General features: G+C 38.9%; 1 protein-coding gene across 1 annotated transcript in view; it reads left to right on the top strand.

Moving 5' to 3' along the window:
• Positions 1-27,739, top strand: part of LOC122803168 (extracellular calcium-sensing receptor-like) — a 2,339,905-nt gene that overhangs the window by 740,194 nt on the left and 1,571,972 nt on the right. The window lies entirely within an intron of this gene.

Below are 27,739 nucleotides of genomic sequence, written 5' to 3'. Positions count from 1 at the left end.
GAAAATCTGGACAAAGAAATAAGATCATTGTCTGATATGATTATTAAGCATCCTTCCCTCAATGAAGTTAAACATATGCTTGATAGCACAGATGCAAGATTAGCCAGATATGTCTCTACTATAGTGGAGAAAAGAAAAACAAGTTAGTAAGAACATGCATCGATTTAGAACTAATACTGCCTTTTTATTACCCAAGGCTAAATTTAGCAACAGGTTACAGCAACAGGTTCCAGTTGTTGCTGATAATCCAATAGTTCCAAACAACCACTAATCCACCAAGTTTATAGGTTCATAGGTAGGTACTAGGCTATCAGCTCAAGGGCCTAAGTAAGCCTAGCCAACAAGGTTCCCTGGCTTACGCCACCCAAGAAAGTTAATTTCCTGTGCCCCTGTTGTGATCCCTGGGGTGTATTTCTTATTTCCCATCCACTCATCAAGATTTTTCTTGGAGTACTAATGAGGAACTTTGCTTAACATAGATGGGTAGCTTGTTCCAGAGTATAGGAAGTCTCTGGGACAGGAATCTATTCCTCCAGCATGTCCTGTTTATTGTGGTGACAAGGTTTAGGTCCCTAGAGCAGGTAGCTGGGAGGAATTGGGATTTCTTAAGGTGTAGCATGTCCAACAGCTCTGGGTTTAACATAGCTTTCTATGTTAGGCAGAGATCTCCTCGGAGTAGGCGATATGCTACAGAGTAAAGCTTGAGATTTTTTAGATGGTCAGTGTAAGGCATCTGTTTGAGGCCAGTAATCCTTTCTGTGGTGTACTTCTGTGGCCTTTCCAGCTGCTGCAGATGTCTTGTGAGGTACATTTATATATATAGTGAACACTGGTAGAGAAGGGTGAAGGCTGCCAGCCTAGCCAGATAGAATTGTGCAGATAATTCTGGCACTTGTCAATATAAATATGAATCACAGGCTTATTGTCTTAAATGGAAAAAAATGCTGTTACAAAAATGTGGCAACAGTGCTCTCTACTGACCCAGTAAAAGCATGTTGTGATCCTTTGATCTAAGGTAGGCTCCAGTCTGGCTAGATGAAGACTTCCTGCCTATTGTTTTAAGGCTAAAGTTAATGACCAGAATTTAAATGTGGAATGTCCTTTATTGCTCTAAGTGTAAAATAATGTAAATGCAGTTTCTGTAAGCCCGGGAACACCAGGAAAGTATAAAAGATGATGTAATGTTTTAGCAGAACTGAAGTTTCAATTTAAACAGTGAGAAGTAGAGAGTATTAAGCATTTTTGTCTGAACATCCAACCTATAGCACTGTGCCTGTTGTCTTAAGTAGTTGTTGTTGTCTTAAAAGTGTGTTTCTTGTAGAAATAGCTAGGACTATAAAGATTAGACTGTGTTTTTTTCTGTGATGTAAGAACTGTACTACTGATTTATTTTAAGTATTTCTTTTTGATCTCTGAACTCTTTTGACTAGCACTGTATAGTAGAAAGTATGGTCTTGTGGTTTTAATTATTTATTATTAAATATTTTAAAACCTTTTAACTGTGGATGGTTATGTGTAGAGATAAGTTAAGCTCTAAAAGTACATTGCATGTATATAAGGATCCTGTACCAGGTCACTCTAATAAGCCTTGACTGATTAGTCACACGTACCAATTGGATATTAATATTGCACGGTAATAATTGTACACCCTTTTAAGGGCCTTTGGGTAGCTGATAATATTAGCTGGGTGGTGGCAGTAATTACTACTGTATAGTCTGGGTAAAAGGGGCACAGCTGGAGAACCTGTGCCAGCCTTCCTCAGGAGTGTCTGTGTGGTTGTATAAATTTATCTCAAAGTGTGTGTGTGTCAGCTTCTTGGGCAGGGACACACAGCACTGGTTGGACAGAGGGGGTGCTGGAGATTTTAGCTTGCCCAGCTAGGCTGAGATCTGGACCTTATAGCTGTGCCACTGGGGAGTCTTATTGGGTACCTGGGAGCAAGGGAGCCACCAGCCTCAGACTGACTGTGATCTCTGTGTGCTCTTAAGGTAAATTGCACTTTACTGTGTGTATTTGTTATCGTTTCCTCATATATTAGATGCCCTCTCTAATGTTAGTGGTGAGGATTGAGGCTCCTTGATTGCTGGGCCAGGGCACAGGCATTATTCATATATATATATATATATATATATATATATATATATATATATATATATATATATATATACATACATATATATGTATGGACATAAACATGTCATGCTAACACAAAACCTTCTAAGTTTGCAAGTGCAATATCTAAAAATTGTCCCTAACTTTTGTGTATTTGTCACACTGGAATTTAGGGTTTTGTCCAGATTTTCTGGCCTAAGAGGTTGAGAAGTATTATGTGTGTGTGTGTGTGTGTGTGTGTGTGTGTGTGTGTGTGTGTGTGTGTGTGTGTGTGTGTGTGTGTGTGTGTTCTTCTTTGTCATTTAATGAAATTGCTTATTAAAGCTGAGGCCTATGCCAAGACAAATTTGGGTATGAATATGTTTTGTGAGGAAATGACTTAGACCTGCACTGGACGGAAAAATGTACTATGAACTACAACTGGCCTAAGTAATATATTTTTATTATGATTTTTTTTTGTATGTTAATCAAGCAGTACATAACACACCCACATTAGTAGTTTTCACTGCTGGTAGATATAACGAGGTCAGAAAAATGTAACTCTAATGTCATTCACAAAAGACTGAAAGAAAATAATATTTACTTTTCTTTTGGGAGGGGAAACACATATTGAAAAATTGAATTTGCTGTTTTTATTGGTTTTGTCCTGAATTCTTACATTTATCCAAACTGGTTATAAAGGTTGCAAGGAAAGTACTGGAATCAATCTGTAATATCAACCCATTTCACAAATGTGCTTTACATTGGCTAAGGTACTTGTCATACTGTCTGTTATTGTTGATGTGATACTATAGGTTTACAACTATTTTTATTATAGTGATGGTGATCTTAGAGTGCTGGGTCATTCATTGCATGGGAACTTTAGTTGACATGATGCCCTCAGGATTTATAGGACAATTTGTAGAGAGACAGGTCTTTCAGTCTATCAGAGTAGCTAGGGGTACTGAGACCTGAGATCATTTTGTTGAGGAAACATTGAAGTATTTTGAGTCACTTTACATACTTTGTGAGGTATGTCCCAATGGGGGCATTGTTTTCAGTGATGGGCCTAATAAAGTAGAATACAGTAAGGGTATAACTTCTTTGGAACCTGAGGAGTTATCACAAAGGATAAGCTGTGTAAATTAGAAGGGTTTTACAGCAATCACAGAGGCATGGTGGTCAAAGGAGAACTGGTCAGCAATACAAAGACCCAAGTACCTGGAGACTGTGCCAGAGTGAGATATCTGTAAGGTAAGTGGTAGAAACACAAGCTTTGCCAACGTAAACTATGCTGCACTTATTGAAGGTAAGCCCATGATTAACACCAAGAATTTGTTTGGTGTAGTCCTTGATGGAGATTTTGAATATCAGAATGGGCTTTCATAACTACACTCATTTCACAGCCATCATCATCAGACTTTATGCCAGGGAAGTGTAATATATACGTGTGTTTGGGTGTGTGTGTGTCTGTATCTCTGTATTTATATATTCATTTGTACATCTGTATATATCAACACAAAGAAACACCAAACAGGTTGTCATTGACACACACACACACACACACACACACACACACACACACACACACACACACACACACACACACACACACACACACACACACGTCACTGCACTTACAAGGGACCAGACACATTGACCCACATATGAGGAGGTACTCAAATGTAACTTACCCAAACCTCAAAGGCCTCTCAAATGCAGTCCTCTGAAACACTTCTTGCACACAAATAAGACAACTCCACAACAATACATAAAACCACATCTCATTGTGCCTTGACTATCGAGCCCATGAGGCATAACACCACACAACCCAATATTTTTGTTATAGGAGACTCCATTTTAAGACACATTAATGTCCTTCTCACCAGACTAGATAAGTAGAAGTTTAGAGTTAGTTGCCTTTCAGGGATGAAATTTCATCACATCATGCACGCACTTGGGTCACTAATCCTCAAGTACCAGTATGACACGATCATAGTCCATGTGGATGTAAATGACCTGAGATGCATCTCCCCGGACTATATGAAGAGAGTCATGATTCAGCTCTGAAAATATATGATACTGGTAGGTATGAGAGAACCATTGAGTAGTTTTCTACCATCTTCATGAATGATGCCACAATACCAACAGGAAATGATATCCCGCTTTGAATTTTTCCCTGGAATAACAATTTATCCTTTATCATAGCTTAACTGCAAAGTGGTTTACCACTGTTTCATGGCTGCTGTAATGTAATCAATCACTATACTGCGTATCTTATAAATTTTTAAGCACCCCTTCATCCATGAATATAGGATAATGTCAAATGCTTTTTTTGTAGTCTGCTCACAATGTATTTAGATTCTTCCCCTTTTTACAGTTTTGCTTTATGGCTTTATTTAGCAACAAATGATCCTCCATTCCACATGACTTTCTTTTGGTACCTCTGTGTTCTATTGCCATGATTGAGTGTTCTTCTAAATGACTATAAACTCCTTCAGCATCAATTCCAGTGTATAGTTTATACATCATCAGAAGGCACATTACTGGTCTATAGATTTTAGGATAGCTTGCAAGTTTCCTCTTAGGTAGAAGTATTGTTTTTCCTGTTAACCAGGTTGGTGTCTGTTTGGGGTGCTCATATAAATAGTTCTTACTCATGGCTAAATCTTCATGTAAAGATGGTAATACATTTAGCTAGAAGTTAGCTACTGCATCTGGGCCTGTGATTTTCCAATTAGGAACTTTTCTTAATTTTGTTTCAATCTCTTTGGCTGTTACTTCATCTCATTTCATATCCTGTACATTTTAACTTCTTATTCATTCTTTTACTATCCATTCAGGATCTTTGTTATGTTCCACAGGATCTTCATAGATATTTCTCCAAAATGTATCTATTTCCTTTTTAGGTGGTGTTTCAATTCCTTTTGCCTTGTTTCTCAATTCAGTATAAAACTTTTTGGGTCATCAATAAAGTGTTTATTTTGTACTTTTCCTTTATATTTATCTGCATATCTTCTAAGTTTTTCTACTTGTGCTGATATTTTAGTCTATTATTTGCAATAGTACAAGAGAGATCCTGATCTCTTTTGATACTGTGCATTGATTTTATCATGTCTATCTCTGAGTATTTTTATCTGTTCCGTCTTCTATACTCTTCTAACAGTGACACTTTTTCTCTCAATTGCTTTAGTTTTCTCTATTTGATACTTCCATGATGGCATCTAATTTCTTCCCTCTCTTTCCCTTACTACCCTACCTTTTTTTGTTGTTTTTTGTTGATCTGTTCCCTCTTCTATACTCTTCTAACAGTGACACTTCTTGTCTTAATTGCTTTATAGTTTTCTCTATTTGATACTTCCATGATGGCATTTGATTTCTCCCCTTCCTTTCCCTTAATGCCCTGAGTTTTTGTGGTAAGACTATCTCTTATTAATTTAGCTGCACAGTAATATTTCCTATTTACTTCTGTTATATTGCATAAATTTCTATGATTATATAATTTTCTTCTAAACTGAGGGCACATTCTTTGTTTTCCATTTCCTGCGGCATTCTACAGAAAGCTTCAGAGTATCTTCTTGTGCCGCAGTCACTTCAGTTTCATCATGTGTTATCCATTGCCCTTTCATATGCGAACTCACTGGCCTATCACTCCACAACATTGACTGTGTCAGAGTTGCCACAGTTTCCTTTTCCTTCTCTTACTGTGCAACTCCAACTGAACTTTTGTAGTGGTTTCCTGTGGAAGGCTCGAAAGTATCTTCATATGGAAACTGAACAGATATTTCCTGCTCCACTGGTTTCTCATTAATTTTAGTATCCATTGCTCTGTCCTGCTGTGATGTTGTTATAAGAGTTAGATTTTCAGCACCAGACCATTCACTTTGCAGATAATTCATAACCTCAATTTCTATTTCTTTAAGTTCTCCATTACTAATCTTTTTTTCTACTTTTCCTCTTTGTCTTCTAATTTTTTGTATTTTAAAATTTTTCAAGGCCTTTGCCTGCATTTCTCTTCAAATATCTTTGGTGCTGATCTTTTTGTATTGATTAGTTTTGCTTACTCCTTTACATAAATATTGCACCATATTAAATATATTTGTCTCTCTCTCTCTAATTTCTCCAAATCTTTTGGGTTTCTAATGCCATGACAGGAATGGACACCATTCCTAAGTCAAAATATGATTAAAGTTCATGAAATTAGTATTGTTTCAATCTTTGATGTCAGCCAGAAGTGCTCTTCACAGCACCTGCAATGTGCCCAGTAATGACTCCTCCTGCAATTCGTATGGAGTTACATGTTTTGGTAACATATCTAAATATGATTATGAATTCTTTTTTATAAGACCCTTTGCTCCTACTACTATTGGAACTACCTGGGTATCTTTCTTCCACATTGTTTCTGCCTGCAAATCCTGATATTTTATAACTTTGTGTCTCTCTGTATGCAGGAAACTACAGTCACTGGATGTGGCAATTTCAATAATCAGTGCTACTTCTTTTCATGGATCACTATATCCAGTTTTCTAGCATCTGTCTTTTGAATTGTTAGTAATGGATGAGCCCATGTGATGTAGACTTCATAATTTTCTATAATACTTTGTGGCTCATTTCCAGTGTTTTTCAGCCATTTCAATACCATAATGTTTGCACAATCCCTAGTGCAACAGTCTCACCACATTATTATGCCTTTCAGTATACAGTCCTTATGTCAAGGTGTGCAACTGTTTCCTATTCTGTTTTACAAAACCTACATCTGTCTGTTTCTCCCACATGTTCAATGGACTTTGTAAACCAACATGTACATAGCCCACTATCTTGTGCCACCAATAGTAACCTTTCATCTCTTGGTTTCGGTTTGCCTTTCCTTAGCCATTCCTGTGTTCAATTCATTCCTGATCAACATGAGGTTCTTCCAGAAGTTTTCTATACTTGCAACTATATTTATGCATTTTCCATAATCCTTGCCTTCTCATCTGGTCTTTCACCTTATATTCTTTATTTTGTTGCTGTCTGATTTTTATCTACTAGTGGTTTGATTTCCATTTCTGCTTGACCCTAATATACTTCTGCTAGTTTAAGCAGGGAAGTCATTTTAGATTTATTCTCCTCATGTTTCAAAACTTTCACGACATTTGGGTCTTATGAGGTCACCAGATATGTGTGGAGTGCCATGATTGCAGATGTTTCCATGTAACTCAATTTCAAGGAGGCTCGCCCCTCCTTCAGAACAGGGACTATGTAAACTTGGTGTGCACTAATTTTTATAGATCATTTGGTGAGTATGAAGCATCCTTCTTGTTTTCCTATCTAATCTATCCAACACATTTTGGGGCCAGTCAATCACTCCAAAACTGTAAGTTAGGACAGGAAGAGCAAATAGGTTTATAGCTTGGATTTTGTTCCTACATGTCAATGCTGTTTTCATTATTAATTTAAGTCTTCTAAAGTATTTCTCACTAAGTTTTATTTGCATTTGTTCATGTTTTATTGTTGATTCTTCATCAGTTCCCAAATATTTATACACTCCCTCTTGCTCAAGTTCTTTTATATCACATTCTTGTCCCAAACTGATGTTTTCTTGGTGCTGCAGTTTTCTTGCTTTAAAGGTTGCTCTTTCACATTTACCAAGACCAAGTTACATTCTTATATCAGGAAGCTCACGATAAAGGACAAAAAACCAAGAAATGAGTTACCAGGTCCACCAGCAGAAGCAATAATTCGAAAGGCAGGATGTAAACCGTCTTTATTTGAAAAATGAAGCAAGCAAAACTGTAAATCCACAATCAGAGACAAGCGCTTTCGCCCGGATACCTTCCAGGCTTTATCAAGTCAATAACATTGTGCAGCCTTAAGCAACTGCTTAAGTAGCTGTGTTAATTAATCACATGCCAAGTTAAAAATGCGTGCACAATTAAACAACATTTTCTGATTGCTTACATTAATAGAAAACATTTAAAAAATTGTTTGAAAAACATTAAAAACAAGTTTAAAATTATTGTGAGCTTAAAACCATGGAAATTGGTATATAATAGTACAAAGCTGTTTTTTATATATGAGTACAGATGAAAACTTTTAAAGGTTTTATATGTTTCATCTGCTTCATAAAGTGCAATGTGCTTTGTAATGCCACTAAGTTGAATATTTGTGTGCCATGGCACGGTGGTATGGGTGACCACCGTAACAAATAATTTGCATGTGTATTTAAAAATTCATTTTCCTAAGGGAATATTCAATGAATGTAATGCTGAAAGATGGAAACAAGATGGGGAAAGGTAAAAATATAATAAAAAGAGCATGTGACTTGACAGGGCAAAGGGAGGGAAAAAGGAAAAAGCAAAGGGAGAGGAAAGGCAGGAGAGGGGGGGTGGGGGAAGGAAAGAGGAACGATGGGGAAGGTGGGGGAGGGGGGGAGAAGTGCGGGGGAGGGGGGGATGGAAAGAAAGGAAAGGGAAAAATGAAAAACACAGGGGATAAATGAGAGAGTGGTAAAGATAAAGAATGAAAGCGCGCACAAGTAGAAAATGGATAGTTTGTGGGGTGAATGAATAAAAATAATGATTATGTGAATACGTAAAAATGGTTATCCATTTATAATCTGGCCCTTCTAAGCTTTAAAACAGAGCCAATGCTTAAGGTGCCATTAAAACCTGGGGCTTTACCTGCGTCAAGTTTAAGCTGCCAAATCAGCTCTCTATACTCTAATGTGGACTCCCAGTCCCCCCCTCTAACATTGGGATTTACTTGTTCAAGGATCATAAATTTGAGTTTATAATCCGGGCATTCAAGGGAGTGTTTAAAGAAAGCATTGCTTTCTTTCTTTTTTTCAATATCATAGGTGTGCTCATATAATCTTTTTCTAAATTCCCGTTCAGTTTTCCCTATGTAAAAACCTCCACAGGTGATGCACACCCCTAAGTAAATCACTCCCTTTGTACCACATGAAAAGTACCTAGGAGATCGTATATTGATGTGATGGGCCTTTAAATAAAAATGCGAGTCATTAATAATAAGGGCACATTGCTTGCAGGCACCGCACTTATAGGTGCCATTTTGGTGATGTCGTTCTTTTCTAAGTATAGTTGGTCTTCTCTCGAAAATCTCTTTCAAGTTTTGTCCCCTTTTTCTCACAAATTTTGGTTTAATAGAAATAATATTTTTGAAATCATCATTGCTTGCTAGGACAAACCAATATTTAGATACAATGTTCTCTATTTGAGGTGAATTGTCCGAAAAAGTGTATGTAAAATTTATCACATTCTCATCAGTCGTGTTCTTCTGCGTTCGGAGTTCATGGTTCTTGGCCAAGGAATTGCCTAATAAGGGGGTATATAAAGAATCTCTTTTACTTACTACCTCGTCAAAAATGGTTGTAAGTAAATTGTTGGGATATCCCCTTTCAGCAAACATATTGTGTAAGTTTTTCGTTTCTTCTAAAAAAATCTATCAAATTACTGCACATTCTAGAGCCTCTTATTAATTGCCCCTTGACTATTCCTTTCTTTTGATGGAATGGATGCTGGCTATTATAGTGTAGCAAAGAATTTGAAAAAGAAGGTTTCCTATATACCTTGGAATGCAATTCTAGCCGTTGAGGGTCTCTGTATATTGTTACGTCCAAATAGTATAGCTCATTTTTACTGATATTATAAGTAAAAGTCAGGAAATCAGTGGTTGTGTTTATATATTCCAAAAAGGACATTAACTGTTCTTCTGTGCCTTCCCAGATAATGCAGATATCATCCAGGTACCTGCAATAATAAATAAGATGTTGTGCCCATGTAGTATTAAAGATGTATGTTTGCTCCCATCTGTGCAAAACCACATTAGCGTATATGGTTGCACAGGAAGCACCCATGGCTACCCCTTTAAGCTGTTTAAAAAGTTCGCCATTAAAGAAAATATAATTGTTTTCTAATACCATGCCCATCATTTCAAGTATTAAATTTGAGAAATTGTTACCCAAGTTTGTTTCATTTTTAAAAAATTCACCAAACAAGTCCAACCCTGTTGTGTGGGGGATACTTGGGAATAAGTCTTTAATATCCACAGTAACCATAAGAGCTGTAGGGGAGCATTTTTCAACTGGAAAATTTCTTAAAAATTCCCACGAATCTTTGCATACATGGGTAAGAGCTGGGATATACTGTTTGGTGATGTGATCAATGAATTTAGCGATAGGTTCCGTTATGCCCCCTGCACCAGAAACAATGGGTCTGAACTTTAATGGATCAATTCCTTTATGAGTTTTCGGAATTCCAAAGATTACAGGGGTTATAGGTTTATTAACTAGCAAAAAATTGTAAAGTTTTTCATTTATGAAGCCTTGTAGGAGGTAGTCATAAAGAGCATATTTTATCTTAGCCAAAGCAATATTATATTCATTACGAGAAATTAGGCAGTATTGGGTCTCATCATGCAATAAATGATGCATATGTGCTTCATAATTAGAATCATACATGAGGACCACCCCCCCACCTTTATCAGGTTTCATGATCCTGATTTTTTCGTTAGATAGCATACTTATGTATTCAAGCTCGTGTGGTTCAAAATTGGTTTGCCCAGGTGTGTTAGTATCGTAATAAATATTGCATAAATCCTGCTCAATTAATTCCTCATAAATTTTTGAGTAATGGATGTGTGGGAGGATTGAAAGTGCTTTTCCTATTGAGCCCTGTAAAGTTGCAGGCATTCCCTTTAAAAAAATGCTTTAAATTTATTCCTCTTGTGAATAGTTTAAGATCTATTAATAATTTGGCTAGATCTACCCTCTTGCTTGGTACAAAATGCAAGCCTTTGGTGAAAATGTTAAAAGCTGTTTCACTGATCAAAATGTCCGTAAAGTTGTATATAGTATAATCGTTTTTTCTATATAAAGTGCAATTGGTTTCCCTAATTATCTCAATGGTGTTTTCTCGAGAGGTTGTGTTGCTTAATACAATAGGATTTGTGGTGTTATAAGGGACTGTATTTAAGTTTGGCTTGAATTTTAGTGTTAATGCTGCTTGTTGTTCCACCCCCACCCAGTCCTCTGTGGTTTGGGACCCCAGGCCCCGGGCCTCCTGGGGGCATGGGAAAAATCCTGATTGAATTCCCTTTTACCCTTCTCAGCCAGGCGTTCACTTCGACGGGGGGCTTCATTAAAATTGTGTTGGAAAACTTCATCCCCTCCATTTTCAACTGTACTTGCTATTCTCATGTTACCTCTGGCTCGGTTATAACAAGGGTAGGCTAATTCATCCCTATACTCATGCAAGTCCCTTTCTAATTTTCTTAATTTTCTGTTCATGATTTTTACACAAAATTGATCAACGTCATCAAAGACTTTAGCATAATCATGTTTAACCATGGCAAATCCATTGTCAGAAGTAACTGTTTGATTTAATACATTTAGCTCATTGGTTAATATGGTAGCTTTAGCTTCATACTCAGAAATCATTAATTCCAAAACTTCTATCCCTGCTCTATCAAAAATATCACACAGTTGTTTATAATGTGCTGTTCCATGCTTAACATAATTGGGAAATTTAAAAAATCTCAGTCCTTTTGGAATGCGTTTAACTCTAACACATTCCCTCAAGTAGTCTATTTCCATTTGATTACTTCTTAGAGTATATAACTTGTTTTTAAATTCATCAAACTCAGATTCAATCGAAAGAGAGTTGATGGAATTGACAGTACCTTTGTGAAAGTTGAATGGTTGATTAGCCCAATTTGCGAAATTAAAGTCCTTTTGTTTTTCCTTGAACCCTTTGGAACGTGTGGTATTTTCATTTCGGTTGTTAGGGGCCATTGCATTCTCCTCAGTATCGTGATTGCCATTAGATACTGCTGATGAAACTTTTTTCTTTGCGTGTCCAAAGTGAAAGTTTTATGAGATTGGTTACTAGTACTCAGTTCGGAGCTGGTGGTGATGTTAGTTAGTCCATTTTGCTGCTCTTTCAATAACCCTTTCAGTTCCGTTAACATGCTGAGTACCTGGTTGAATTCCGCCCGAGTGACAGGAAGTTCATTTTCGGTTTCCTGAAACAAACGTGGTGTAACCGCTGGATTGAACGCCTCTGCAGTTGCGGTCATGGTGCAGGACCACAAACAAGGAAGCTCACGATAAAGGACCAAAAACCAAGAAATGAGTTACCAGATCCGCCAGCAGAAGCAATAATTCGAAAGGCAGGATGTAAACCGTCTTTATTTGAAAAATGAAGCAAGCAAAACTGTAAATCCACAATCAGAGACAAGCGCTTTCGCCCGGATACCTTCCAGGCTTTATCAAGTCAATAACATTGTGCAGCCTTAAGCAACTGCTTAAGTAGCTGTGTTAATTAATCACATGCCAAGTTAAAAATGCGTGCACAATTAAACAACATTTTCTGATTGCTTACATTAATAGAAAACATGAAAAAAATTGTTTGAAAAACATTAAAAACAAGTTTAAAATTATTATGAGCTTAAAACCATGGAAATTGGTATATAATAGTACAAAGCTGTTTTTTATATATGAGTACAGATGAAAACTTTTAAAGGTTTTATATGTTTCATCTGCTTCATAAAGTGCAATGTGCTTTGTAATGCCACTAAGTTGAATATTTGTGTGCCATGGCACGGTGGTATGGGTGACCACTGTAACAAATAATTTGCATGTGTATTTAAAAATTCATTTTCCTAAGGGAATATTCAATGAATGTAATGCTGATTACAATAAGATACATTCTTATATCATCTGAAAAAGTTTTGACAACTTGCAAGTGTGCTTTCAGTTCCTCATCTAATGAGCTATACAGTTTTAAATCATTGACAAAGAGAAGATGAGAAGTCTTTACACTTTGTTGTTTTCTAGGAGCCAAATTATATCCATGGCCTCTCTCTCTCTCTGTATGTACATACATGTATATCAAAGGCAAGGATGCCCAGTTTAGAGCCCTGTGGGACACAGCTGGTGACACTCTTTCTAAAGCAAACAACCCCTGATTGTAATGGTAGGGTTTCTATCAAAGCCACTTACATATCCAGCAAGGCACACAAGCTAATGATGAATTGGGATAGTTTGTCAATAATTCCAGAATGGGAGGTAGTGTCAATGGCCTACACAGTGTCCATGTAGGCAGCATGGACTATTATGTCAACTATCTGAGGCCTGTTAAGCCCTTTCCAAGAACTCAATCTGGGAAGCAGAAAGGATTTGCATGTTGTAAATTGCTTAACATCCATGGATATCAGGTAACCTATTTCACTGTGAATTACTTCAACTAAATGTACTCACTAGTCTTGCAAATATTTATAGTAAGACTAATAGATCTGTGACTCTGAGGGTCAGTAGAGGACATCCTTTATGCAAGGGCATCACAACAGCTGTTCTTCAAACCTTGGGGATATAACTCATAGAGATCCTCAGATCAAAGACCTGAAAGAAGGGTTTGTGAGATGGGACTTAATGTGCATTATCTGTTGAAAAACATTTTTCTGCTGGAGAGTGGGAATTTCAGATGTATATCATCAGTTTTGGCTGAAGAGGAAGCCTGTACTACCTGCTGTACTACATAAGATTTTTGTTAGGCATGGGCATGTTGTTTTTGCAATTACTTTTCCTAATTGTGATTTTAATTTATTTACTATTTTTTTTTCTGGCAAAGTACTCACCCACTAGATAGCCATATGAAAACTGAGTTATCCATAAACTGTTACTCCTGTCCATATGTATACTCTGTTTATGTGTATCATTGACATTTGCAGACACATGGTACATGCATAAGTGCTGGAAGCTGTTAAAGACTGGGGGGGGGGGTGGAAGGTGAGAGGGCACTTAGTGATCTAAAAAGGGAATTTCTTTATAACTATTTACTACCACAACATAGGTTCACTTGGAGGACCTTTTAAGTTGAACCAATTCCCTTTTTGTGCTTGAATTAACATTTTCTGATTGGTCTTACCTATCCCATGGCTGATAGTTGTATATTAGCCCTAGTGTGATCATTCCATAGATAATTTGAGGGGACCCATATAAGGGATGCAGCATTTATGAACTGCCTCTATCCATTAGTGGCATGAGGGGTGATCCTGGAGTACATTTTCTTAGATCAAAGTTGCATTTGAATATGGATGTATGAGCTTTGTTTTATTTTTATGGAGTGTCAGTTCTGGAACAGTGGTAGCCTCTGTGATATATATCCATCTCTCCACAACATTCAGTTTAGATACCTGGACTGAGGGTCTAGATTATTTCTTTGACGGCTTAGGTTGTCGAATGCACAATGACTGACACCTAAGCATCAAAGTTTCCAAATCACAAATGGCTATATAAGCAAATTCTTTCCTCAGGAAAGAATTTGCTTGGCCATTATCGGGGATTTGCCATTTCCCCAATGTAGAGCAATCTCAAAGTTGGTATATTTAGTTGGGAGGGTGTGGGGGCACAGCCCTCCACAATATTTAGGTTGAAAAGATAATTTTATTTCCGGATGGCCTAACAAATTCCTTCCCAAGAAAATAATTCACTTATATGGCCATTTGCAATTTTGAAACCGACACTTAGGTGTCGATCATTGAGCATTCAACAACCTAAGCTGTCAAAGAAATAATATAGACCCTGGACTATTTCTGATGCCATTTGACTTGCGGATGTTCAGTAAGTCCATCTGTATTAGGTCAGAGGATACCTTGTATGCCAGACATGACACCTCTAAGCATTCTGTATGATACTGAGTATGGTAATAAATCTTTGAGGTGGTCCATGCAAAACCTATTGTTTAGGACTTGTGTCCTTTTAAGTAAGGTATCTCTGAAGGTATTCTAATTGTTGCATGGGGCTAGACAGATGCATGCCAAAGTGAGCATTATACAAAATGATTGACCTAATGAGAACTTTGTAAAGGGGGACAACAACATCTCTAGATCTAGTCACAATCAATTTGTTTATAAGCTTGCAATATAGAAAGGCTTTCTTATGACTCTGGGCACATGTTGGTCAAAAGTTAGGTCACTGTACACACAAGTTCCCAAATGCCAAACAATTGGGTCAGTTCTCAGAGGGCATTGTCATGATTTTGACACCAGTTATTGTTTCACTTAAACCTTCCTGCATGATGGTTAAGTCATTTGGAGATTCAGTAACTGCTCCTAGCTTACAGTCATCTCAGACTTAGCTGGCCAAAGCCCTTTGGTATTTCCTTTTACTTTTGAGGTGTATATGCCAAACAGAAAAAGTCTCAGCACCGAACCCTGGGGGACTCCATTGGTGACTGGTCTCTTCCCCTGTTTTGATCTCCTGCATCCTGTGAGCAAGTAGACAATCCAGCTAGTGGTGCAAGTGTTTGCTCCTACATTATTCATCTTTTGTAATACACCTGAGTAGGGGATTGTATCAAAAGGCTTGGCCAGGTCAAGGTAATGTGGTATGAACTGTTTTACCTTCATCCATTGCTTTGGTAACAAGAGTAAAGCTTAAAATTTGCCCATAATTTTGAGCCTTTCACACTTTCCTCTGGGCTGTTTTCAAACACCTTTTTAGGGTCATGCATACATGTATGCATTCTTTGATATACCTTCCTGATCGTATTAAATTATATCCCTTGTATAATACAGCACCAGTTGTTAGATTGTGTTTTAAATTTGTAGTTTTGAACAGTCTTCTAATAAGTAATGAAACAAAATGTATGAACCAATGATAAAACTACCAATTTTAGAAAATGTCAACCATAAACAGTCACTCAGACTTCTCTCATTACAATCCACCACTATCAGTAAATATGCAAAATCTCTGCAGAAGTAAGTTATCTAAATAATTCCACATTAAAGGGATCTCTAGCTAATGAAGAGGTTGCTGCTAGGTAACAACTTTATATTTCATTGATTCATCTACAAATAAAGTGGCCATTGCCCTTGAAGAATAAATTGCCTATGTTACATTAAAAAATGATACTCTAGTAATATTGCAATAGGGAATGGATGGCAAAGTGATAACATGTTCATAGTTACCAGGCAATTCCTCCAAAGGAGGACATTCACAGGACTGCAGCATCTACTCCCTTTAAAGTAAAACACAGTACAGTATCAGTGATCCATCTGCATACTGTGGTAGTAAAACCCACAGCCTTCTGCATCAAAAGTTACCTGTCATGTTACTAACAATGCAAACAGACTCAGAATAAGCAGCACTAAACTTCTCTTTCCCTGAAGCTCTCAGCATTTTTTTTTTTATTTATTTAACAATTGTTTACCAAAATAGTCCAAATTGGAGCAAAGCCAATTTTCAGCAGAGGCCCAGGGAGAAATGCTCCAGATGCATGTCTTTGTAACATGAAGGAAACCAGAGCACCCAGATGAAACTCACACAAACACAGGGAAGACATATAGACTCCACACAGAAGGCACCCCAGCCACGAATCAAACAAAAACCTCTTGCTGTAAGGTGACAACACTACCACTGCACCATCCACTTGACACAACTAAATCTCTCAATTGTACAGCAGAAGAAATCTGGAAAAAGCCAACATTTATTTGGGGGAGGCAAAAGCCCAAAGCCAAGGACACATTATAAATATTACTTGTATAATCTTAGAATGTTGCTAAAATAGTGTTTTGTGTTACCACGTGTTTCCAAAAAAGATAGGAAGACTGAAACTTAAAGGGTTATCATTATTTAGTGAATTCCATTCTCACTGATTTGCCAGAAAACCACAAATTTTAAGAGGAACAGACCAAACTCCCTGGATTAAAGTGGTGTTGTGGGTAGGAAATGCAGGCTGCTGTACCTTATGTACAGAGTTTGAGCCACCTTGCAGGCTTACACACACACACACACACACACACCTTCCAGCCTGTATACGCTGCATAAACGGACCTTCCAGCTTGCATAAGCTGCATAAACAGACCTTCCAGCCCGCATAAGAACAGCACAGCCTTGGGGGCAACCAAAACACATAAAATCTCCTTACTGGAAACCAAAACACATAAAATCTCTTCTTACTGTGAGTGACTGTGGCAGCAGGATTGACAGCCTGCATAAGCTGCATAAACAGACATTCCAGCATGCATAAGCGGAGCACAGCCTTGGGGGAAACCAAAACACATAAAATCTCCTACTAGAAATCAAAACACACAAAATCTCTCCTTACTGTGACTCTGGCAGCAGGATTGACAGCCTGCATAAACAGACCTTCCAGCCTGCGTAAGCTACATAAATGGACCTTCCAGCCTGCATAAGCTTCACAAATGGACCTTTCAGCCTGCATAAATAGAGCACAACATTGGGGGAAACCAAAACACACAAAATCTCTCCTTACTGGAAACCAAAACACACAAAATCTCTCCTTACTGTGAATCTGGCAGCAGGATTGACAGCCTGCATAAAAGGACCTTACATCCTTACTGTGATTCTGGCCAGGAGCGGCCTTAGGTCAACTGGTGCCCTAGGCAAAAGGGCTCCATGGCGCCTCCCACACACCACCTGGTGCCCCCTTCCTGGTCTACCTACACCAAATAAATGCTGGAAAAGCACCCCTGCCAGATCGGTGCCCTAGGCAGCAGCCTCGTTGACCTATGCCTAAGGCCGGCTCTGATTCTGGCAGTAGGATTGACAGCCTGCATAAACAGAGTTACAGAGCCTTCCAGCCTGCATAAGCATAAACTGAGCATAGCCTGCATAAGATAAGTATAATGGAGCACAGCCTTGGGGGAAACCAAAACACATAAAATCTCTCCTTATTGTGGCAGCAGGATTCATAGGTTCATAGGTTCATAGGTTCATACTAGGCTATCTGCCCTAGGGCATTTATAAGCCTAGCCCAGAGTTTTGTGGCTTGCACCACCCCTTTAGTTTGAAGGATACTATGCCCATTATTTTGCTGTGCCTCTGTCAAGCAGTGACACTGAGGTAATCCCTGGGGTATACCTGCGATCTCCCATCCATTGGTCAAGATTTCTCTTGAACAAAGCCAGCGAAGTGCTCTGCCTCACATGTACCGGGATTTTGTTCCACAGCATAGGGAGTCTCTGGGTGATGAACCTGTCCCTCCAGCACGTCCTATTAATAACCGTGTTAAGGTTTAAGTCTCTTGCCCTTGTAGTTCTGATGGATTTAGATTTTTTGAGGTGAAGCATGTTCATTAATTCCGGGTTGGACATGGCCTTGTATGTCAGGCACAGATCGCCTCTGAGCAGACGGTAAGCGACTGAATAGAGCTGGAGTTCTTTCAGTCGGGCAGCATAAGACATATTTTTGAGACCCTTTATCCTTTTGGTGAGGAACTTTTGGGGCCTTTCTAATTGCTGCAGGTGTCAGGTCAGATACATTCCGAATGGGGTATTGTACTCAATCATTGGTCTGATGAGTGATGAGTACAGGGGAATGATGACCTCCCTTGATCTAGATGTGAATCCCTTCATGATCAGGTGGGCAATGTAGAAGGTCTTCCTAACTACTTTGGCAACGTGAGTGTCAAACGAAAGGTTACTGTCAACCTGGGTCCCCAGATCCCTGATAACCTCTTCTGTGCTTAGTGGATTGCCACCTATATGGTAGCTAGGGGTAACCTTGTTTTTCCCGAAGGGTATGACTATGCATTTTTTGGCGTTTAACTTTAGGCCATGGTTCTGGCACCAGTTATCCATTTCTATGAGACCCTTCTGAAGGATATCTGTGTCAGATGGGTTTTCAACTACGGTGCCCAGTTTGCAGTCATATGCAAACTTTGTCAGCCATAATCCTCCTGTGTTTGCTTGTACTTCTGAAAAGTAGATGCCGAACAAGAGTGGGCCCAGGACTGAGCCCTGTGGGACACCACTTCTGACAGGCTTGGAGTCTGACATGGCGCCAGCAACTCTGACCCTGTGGGTTCTGTCACTTAGCCAGTTTGCAACCCATCTTGTGACGTATGGGTTTACATTTAAGCTGATGAGTTTTTCAATGATGCCCGAGTGGGGTATTGTGTCGGAAGCCTTTGCCAGGTCAAGGTAGGCTGTGTGGACTGCCTTGCCCTCATCAATGGCCTTGGTGACTGTTTCAAAAAAGTCAACCAAGTTTAAAAGGCATGATCTGCCTTTGACAAAGCCAAACTGGGTTGGATCCAATGTCTGCAAGTCCCCTATGTCTTTATTTATGAGTTCTATTATGATCCTCTCCATGGCTTTGCAGACCAGGCTTGTCAAGCTGATAGGACGGTAATTTCCAGGGTCGGTGGAGGCACCTCCTTTGTGAAGTGGGACCACAGTTGCCGTACGCCACTCTTTGGGTATGTATCCTGAGGTGAGGCTAAGATTAAACAGCTGCCCTAACTGCGGGTTTAATTCCTCATTGAGTTCGTGGAGCACACAACCAGGGACACCATCTGGTCCCATGGATGCTGTGTTTTTCGCCTTGGAGAGAGCGGTTCTCACCTGAGCATTTGAGATGTTTGGGGGGCTACAACCCTCTGGTATAGATATCTCTCCTTTTGGAGGGGAGGGGGGGGGAATTTGCACTGAACCTGTCAGCCAGTATGTTGGCAATGTCTGTAGGTTCAGTGATTTTTACATCATTTTGAACTAATTCTGAGCATATCTGGGAGTTTCCTCCCAGGTTTCTAACATAGCTAAAAAAGGCCTTATGATTGTCTTTTGAGTCCTTAGTGACTTTTCTCTCAAAATTTGCCTTGGATGATTTTATGAGAGATCTTAGTTTTTTACTTATAATGATCAAGGGTGTCTTCCCTTTTAAGGATTTTGCTCTATCTTGTAGTAGCTTCCTTCTTTTGTTGTAGAGCTTGTTTATGGCTGGGGTCCACCAGACTGGACGCTTGCCTTTGGTACAAAGAGTCTTTGTTTTGTTTGGGATTGCCTGGTCCATGCAGTCCTGGAGGTGCTGGTAGAAGGCATTAGTAAGTGATTCAGCGGCTTGAGTAATGGTTTCCGCTGGCTCGGGGGCCTTGAAAGAGACCACACCAGTCTTTAGAAGTGTGAAGTCGGCTTTTGAGAAGTTCTTCACTGTGGTCTTTTTTATCTGGGGTGAGGGCGGGATGTGGACTTCCAGTGAGATTAGTTTATGATCTGATCTCACCAATGAGGGGTATACTTCTGGTGTTATACATTGTGACCCCATGTTCATGATGATGAGATCTAGTATGTTTTCTCCTCTTGTGGGGGTGGTGACTAGTTGTTCCATGGCATTTGTATTTATGAACTCTAGGAACCTTTGGGCTAGAGTGTTGGGGCTTGAGTAGTGATCCCAGTCTATATTTGGATAGTTGAAATCACCTAGTATGATGGTGTTTGGAGATACATTTATCCCCTCCAGTGTTTTCAGGAAAGCTACGTGAGGTTCCTGAGTTTGAGAGGGTGGCCTGTAACATGCTACAAATTGCAGAGCAGTCTTGCCTACGGTTAATTGCACCTGGATGGTCTCCGATGCATCGTGCATTGCCACCAACTTTGAGGTGAGGGTATCCTTGATGAATATGGACATCCCCCCTCCTTTCTTGGTGTTGTCCGGATTTTGGGGCCGGAACGCATGATATGAGGTAAAACCTGATAGTGCCGGGGTGCTCTCAGGAGCCTTGAACCAGGTTTCAGTCACAGCACAGACATCGATGTTCTCCATACTGAGAAGGGCTTCGAGTGCGTGCATCTTGAGGTTGAGACTTCTGGCAATGAGCAGCATTACCCTTAGTTTTTTTCCTTTTTTGTGTTCTAGGGTGGTAGGTTTAGAATTCGAGCCTTGCCTAAAAAAGGCACTATGGGGGTGGCAAGAGCCTTTGCCAATATCCAGAAGCCCAGGGGTGACAGGTGCAAGCCATCCCTTGCGAAGCAGCGTGGCTTGTCCAGCATGTCATCCCAGGCAGACAGACATTGGATCCCCTTTGAATGACACCAGAGTTTAAGCCAATTATTAAAGCTGATCATCTTGTCTCTGTATTGTGGCATCATTCTTGGTGAAGGTAGGATACTGCTCAAGGTCAGGGTCATACCTGCCTGGGCTACATAATCAGAGAGCTCCTCTATGTCTCTTTTCATGTAGTCCAGGGAGGTACGTCTCAGGTCATTCACACCAGCATGGACAATGACTGAGTCGTACTTGTACCTGCTGTTGAGTGACCTGAGTGCTTGCGTTATGTGGCGGATTCTAGCGCCCGACAGACAGCTTACTGTGACTTTCTCCTTACTCAATCTGGTGAGCGGGACGTCAGTGTGTCTGACTATGGAGTCACCTATGACGAGTGTGTCTGGCATTGTGTTTGGCCTTAAGGGCTGTGACTGTTTGGCACACTGACTTTGTGGTCTATGTGTTGCATGTGTTGTGTCCTGTGGTAGCAGTTGTTTGGGTGTCTGCTTTGGTGGCCTCTGCTGTTTTGGTAGATTTTTGATCAAAGCCTCCGAGTATGTCTTTGTGTGTTTATGTGTATGATTTGAAGTTGTGATAGTGCTATGTGAGACTGGGTTTGTGGTGTGTGTGGTTACCTTCACCTCCTGTCTGGTCTTGCCAGTCCTATGTTGAGAGAGCTCAGCCTCCAGTTTGGCTATATAGTTGCATCTCTCGCATGTATTTGTGTTTTGTGGGAGAAGGAGAGGGTTGTCTGTGTACATGAGGCAATTGTAACATTGCCTCAATATTCCCAGATTCACCAGCTGAGCAGGAGAGGACACTAGTAACTGATCCCTCGACATGCTAGAAGGAATAGACAAAAACTTTATGTAGATGAGTTTGAAAGGACTTCAGGGGATGTGGGTGATAGAAAAACGGGTTTTAGGCTGGTGGGGTACTATGTATAATAAAAGTGCTATATCAGAGTAAAAAGTACTTTAGGAGCAAGTGCTAGGCTTTACAGATAGAGAATAGTCTACTTAGGAATCAAGTAGAGCTGAACTTTTTTAGAGAATAGGCTGGTTAGAATAGCAGTACAGGTCAAGAAGAGCTGTTCTAAGGGAAAAAATGAAGAGTGGACTTTAGGTAGCCTGAATAGTTTAACCTTGATTAACCGCCACTGCTCTTGTGTGCTCCTGTGGCAACTCCGTGCTAAATCGCACTAAATCACGCTAACGCGCGCTTTAGCGTGCTTTATAGCAGGGGGTTGAAAAGAGCTGGGAATTGACCCAAAATGGCCAATGGACTACTAGTTTCTGGCTGATACCACTCCAAAATGGACAAATAGGCTGCTCAGTGCTTCCCACTCCCACTGGTAAACAAAGAAGCTTCCTTTCTTCCAAATAAGGATATGGAACAGTTACAGGAACCAAGACAAAGCCCAGAGATCAGCAAACTCTGATACTGGACTATTCTAGTTCAGTAAGGCGGGAAACAAGAGATATTTTTTTTTTTTTCAGAAACAGAGAAGAAAAACAGTCAATAAATACTTTAAATGCTATAAATCGGCTAACGCACTTGAGTGTGTAGCCTACAGATACAATTTGCAACAATTGGAAACTTAAAGTGCAAAAAACAGTTTAGACACAATAAATCAGTTTAAATGCAGTAGCAAACAGGCGAAAATGCAGTCGCTAGATAGTAAACAGTAGAAAAGCCACAAAACTTATACTTATATCAAGAAAAAGTCACTCTTTTGCTCTCTGCTGCTTGAATCACTCTGCAGGACACCACGAGGAGCTGTACTGAGTTAATATCAAGCTAAAAAGGCGCGCTTTAGTGTGCTTTATAGCAGGGGGTTGAAAAGTACCCTGCATTGTGGTCATTTTGCTTAGCTGTATGAGATCAAGTAGGGTAGGATGGATGATGTACCGTACTGATGAACACACTGTGCCAAAGAATGGCATGCAGAACAAGAACTGCACTTATCAAAAATGCCTTTGAGCCCTTGATACAAGTATCATTATGAACAGTAGGCAACAATAAGGTGTAGAGCTCAGCAGCATTTGTGGCCTATAAGTAAATATCATGATGTGATCAGGAATGCAGCAGCAGGCTTGATGTGAAACATAGTTATTTTCGTGCACTTTTGTGTTTGAATTTATGTACGCGTGCAATGCACTCATGGATCTGCCCATAGGTCTTACAGCTGTAAAAGTGGAGGGCTGCTCCCGCCCCCTCACTCCATAGTTCCAACGCCTATGGGTACATGTGTCCACTTGATAAGTTTATAGGTATATAGCAGGTGTGGTCAAGAAAACCACTAAGAAGCCTCACCAGTGAAGCCTGAGAAAAGTCAAATGAGTTAAACGCCATGATACTGGAGCACCATGCTATATACCTCATGATGAATTTATGATTTCTCAGTTATTCATCCAGAATATGTTTGAATGCAGCCAGTATGCTGCACTGCTTGACATGTACTTGAAGTTTATTCCATAAATATAAGATTCCTTGGCATAGGAATCTATTGTTCCAGCATGTTCTGTTTCTGTGTCTGTGAAAATTACCATATTTGGTGTAGCCATTCATTGTGGTCATTTTGCTTAGCTGTATGAGATCAAGTAGGGTAGGATGGATGATGTACCGTACTGATGAACACACTGTGCCAAAGAATGGCATGCAGAACAAGAACTGCACTTATCAAAAATGCCTTTGAGCCCTTGATACAAGTATCATTATGAACAGTAGGCAACAATAAGGTGTAGAGCTCAGCAGCATTCGTGGCCTATAAGTAAATATCATGAAGGTTTGGACACAAGCCTCAGTACACCTTTTGTGCCACAATACCTCCCATATAATGCCATCTTGTTCCAGAAAGGGTTTTATAAGACAGGTATTTCCATGGTTGTGGAACAGCACCAGCAAACTACAAGGCAATCAAACAGGCAGGAAGCCCCAGTACAGCAAGCTGTATTGTTAGAAGGTGCAATATGTGTCTTACGGCTAACACACAGAATACTTTCTCATAAATTAGATGTATTTTTTAAAAACGCAATATCATGGCATGATATCAACTCTACTTCCTTTATGATGGAGAAATGGCAGGAGATAAAACACTTTAGCCTCAGCCTCATGTACGTATTTTAACCAGAGAATCTATCTCTCCTCAGATGGCCACCAGCAGAATTTAGGTTACTGTCATGAAAAGCACTGACCACTTCAGGCCACTGATGCTTGCCAACACCTTAGCTACAGAAATCTTGAACAGAATTCATTCTGAATTCCCATTCCCAGCCTCTTCAGGTAAATGGAAGGTCTTCTAAAGCTTGAAGCTGAGCTTATCCCATGCAGCTGCATCAGGTAAACATTGCCAGTATAGCTTCTCTCCATGTTGTGCTTTCCTGGATCTGTCTAGCAATCACTCCTGCCAAGTGGCCCAAGACAGCATTAAATGAAGATTACTTTGACAGCTGTGTACCTCTCCTGAACTGACTGCTGACAGCATATGGCTACACTTCTGATGAGATGTCTAAAAACCCAGTCATCAATCTTTGCACCAAGGTGCTCTGCCACCAGGTACATTTATGAGAACCCTTGTGATTTAACACATTTTTGTGTTAGGAGCATCAGACAACCTGTTTACACCAACCATATTCTACTAGGTGTATATATCTTTTCATATGATCCTTGAAGCCTTATTCTAGAACTGTAGAACCAGTAGGGGTTACATTTATGAAGGTAAAGTGCTCAAAATAGCTTTTATGTGCAAATGCACCAACAGATAGGAGTTTTCCTTCATACAACTTGACATTCTGTTGTGGTGACCCAACTATCACCTTCATTCTGCCAGGAAATGAGATACTAAATCAGTTAAACAGTGTCTTCTTCAAACCAATTATAGTGCAGGTTGTGGAACATAAAGTTGCCTAATAGGAAGTCACTGGGACTCAACAAGACATGGAGCAGGGCTCTACCACTAACATATTGTTTTGTAATTGGTTACATTATAATCAAGATATGGATCTAGACTCTGCCACTAACAGATTGTTTTGTAGTAGGTTACATTGTAATCAAGACATGGAAATGGGCTCTACCACTAACATATTGTTTTTTGATTGGTTACACTGTAATCAAGACATGGAGCCAGGCTCTACCACTAACAAGATTGTTTTGTAGTAGGTTACATTGCAATCAAGACACGGAGCCAGGCTCTACCACTAACAAGATTGTTTTGTAGTAGGTTACACTGTAATCAAGACATGGAGCCAGGCTCTACCAATAACAAGATTGTTTTGTAGTAGATTACATTGCAATCAAGACACGGAGCCAGGCTTTACCACTAACAAGATTGTTTTGTAGTAGGTTACACTGTAATCAAGACATGGAGCCAGGCTCTACCACTAACAAGATTGTTTTGTAGTAGGTTACACTGTAATTAAGACATGAAGCCAGGCTGTACTACTAACAGATTTTTTTATAATAGGTTGCATTGAATATTAATATTTTGTTTACAGTGCTTACTTTCTGCTAGCTTAAATATATATATTTGCTAGCAGAGACCATCAAATTTAGGTAACTTTGGAATGCAAACCAATACTGAATCCCTAATCACTCTATGTGCTTCAACTCCTGTGGAAAGTTCCTTCTTAGAAAATAAGATTCAGAAGATCTCAGTAAAGATAAATGGTTACACTCCTCTTTTCATTTGCCATCTGCCACTGATGGTCAGTCACCACCACATCCCTCAATTCAGATTTTTACTAACTGTTCAGATTTTTTCCTTATATTTGTGTGTTTCTCATAAAATGTATTATTTTCTGGCAAATCAATGAGGACCGACATGACTAAATAATGACAGACATTTTGAGAATTTAGAGTCTTCAAAAATACATGCTAACATAACTCCTGTTATTCTAGCAACTTTCTAAGTTTATAAGAGCAATACTGAAAATCTCTCTCTATTTTTGGCCATTGTTCCCCAACTAATTTAGGCTCTGTCCAGATTTCTAGCACTAAGAGTTTGAGAGGTATGGTGACCACACAGTCACCTATATGGAGCACAGGGAAATATGCTTGTTTGCAAATTATCTGTTAAAGCTGCCATTTACCCTATGCATCTAGCGCTAATGTCCAGTATCATTTCAAAATTTTGTTGAATTTTTTTTTTATTTCTGTCTTCACAAATACAGTTTTTAAAATTTATACCATTAACTACATTTTAACTAACATTTTCTACTTACATGCTAAGTAAAATATGTACTAATAATAGCAGTATTAATACAAAATGCTGCAATATGTGGTATAGAAAACTTTAATTAAGTAAGAAGCGACTACAAGTCAGAATTCAATAGTTACTCGAAAACATTTCTGTAGCAAAGAGAATTCCTGAAAAGGTGTGAAATGAGGTGAAAATGTGTCCATTTTAATGAGGCATTGGAAACCCTTCTCTCTGTATGACTGAGAGATTTCCTTACGATCAAGTGCTTGCTTCTCCCTAAAAAGATTACAATTTCAGTGTATGAGTAGTTCTACAGAAGGCTTTATTGGTGGGATCTGATTTCAACTTCCTAAAAGATTTTGGTCTCATTTGAGAACTTACCATCAGAGGAAAAAGTTGGAAGTGAATTTTGATAATATTTTTTATATTAAGAACCAAAACAATAATAAACAACTAAAAATGAAAAAGAAACGGTCACAGTATGGCAAAAGCACAAACCAGCGTATATATAAACTATTTATTTGAAGCGCTTTTCGTGTGCTCAATAAACACACTTCTTCAAAAACCATAATAATGCTAAACATTCATATATATAGTCATATCAATTAACAATTCAAATAAAACCCGCCACTCAATTACTTAAAGGCACATACATATAACAATTTCATATTGGGTAAATCTGAATTCAGAAATCCCTACGGATGTTGATAACACCTCTATAATAAATTAAATCAATATGAAATCATTTAAATGTATCAAAAAGTATATATGTTGCGCAAAAAACATAAAATAAATATAAATAGTGTGCTATAAATCAAAAACTGTTATAAGTGACAACACTAATAACATATAATAAAATATATGTATCTATAAGAAATAACCATATAAAAATATATATACAAAATATAAAACGTTTATATACTCCTTGTATGGAATTATATATAAATATTATGATAAAAGCAGCGTTAACATCTCAAACTCTTGAGCTTTAATATGCTACTAATGGAACAAGTTTCATTAATACCTGGGTGATTATTAGCATTAAGCTTAATCTGCCATTCTAATTCCAGTTCTTAGAATCGCAATGGTATTGGACCCTCTCTTTTATCTTGATTCACCTGATCTAGTATTGAAAATTTAAAGCTATGGTCACTATACTGTTAGACATGTTTAGCCAAAGCATTGTCCAATTTCATTCTACTAATGACATACTGGTGTTCGTACATCCTTTCATGGAGTCTACGCTTAATTTTGCCCATGTAGAATGCAGGGCAACTTTGGCACTTTGCAACACAAACGACCATTCTTGTATTACAATTAAACCTAGCTTTAAATTTAATATGATGACCATTTACCATTAATAAGTGCAAGTTATCTGCAAATTTGCAATAATTACAATCTTGGCATTTAAACATGCCTGTGATTTTTGGGGGCACCCTTAGTTGTCGTTCAAATAGGGTTTTCAAATTGTTGCCCCTTCTAAATGTAACACATGGTCCACTACCCATCTTAGCACAAATATTGTGATTAGTGCCAAACAAACCCCAGTTTTTCTTAATAACATCTAAACACAACCGACTGTGTAAATTATATGCGGTTACAAAACTAGGTGTACTCTGTACTTTAGAGCCATAACTAACTTCCATGACATTGTCTGA

The sequence above is a fragment of the Protopterus annectens genome, chromosome 5.part1 (assembly GCF_019279795.1).
Source record: "Protopterus annectens isolate FY-2018-M chromosome 5.part1, PAN1.0, whole genome shotgun sequence".
NCBI classification, from domain to species: Eukaryota; Metazoa; Chordata; order Ceratodontiformes; family Protopteridae; genus Protopterus; species Protopterus annectens.
The sequence above is the reverse complement of the archived record's forward strand: the minus strand, read 5'-3'. Positions and strand labels throughout refer to the sequence as shown.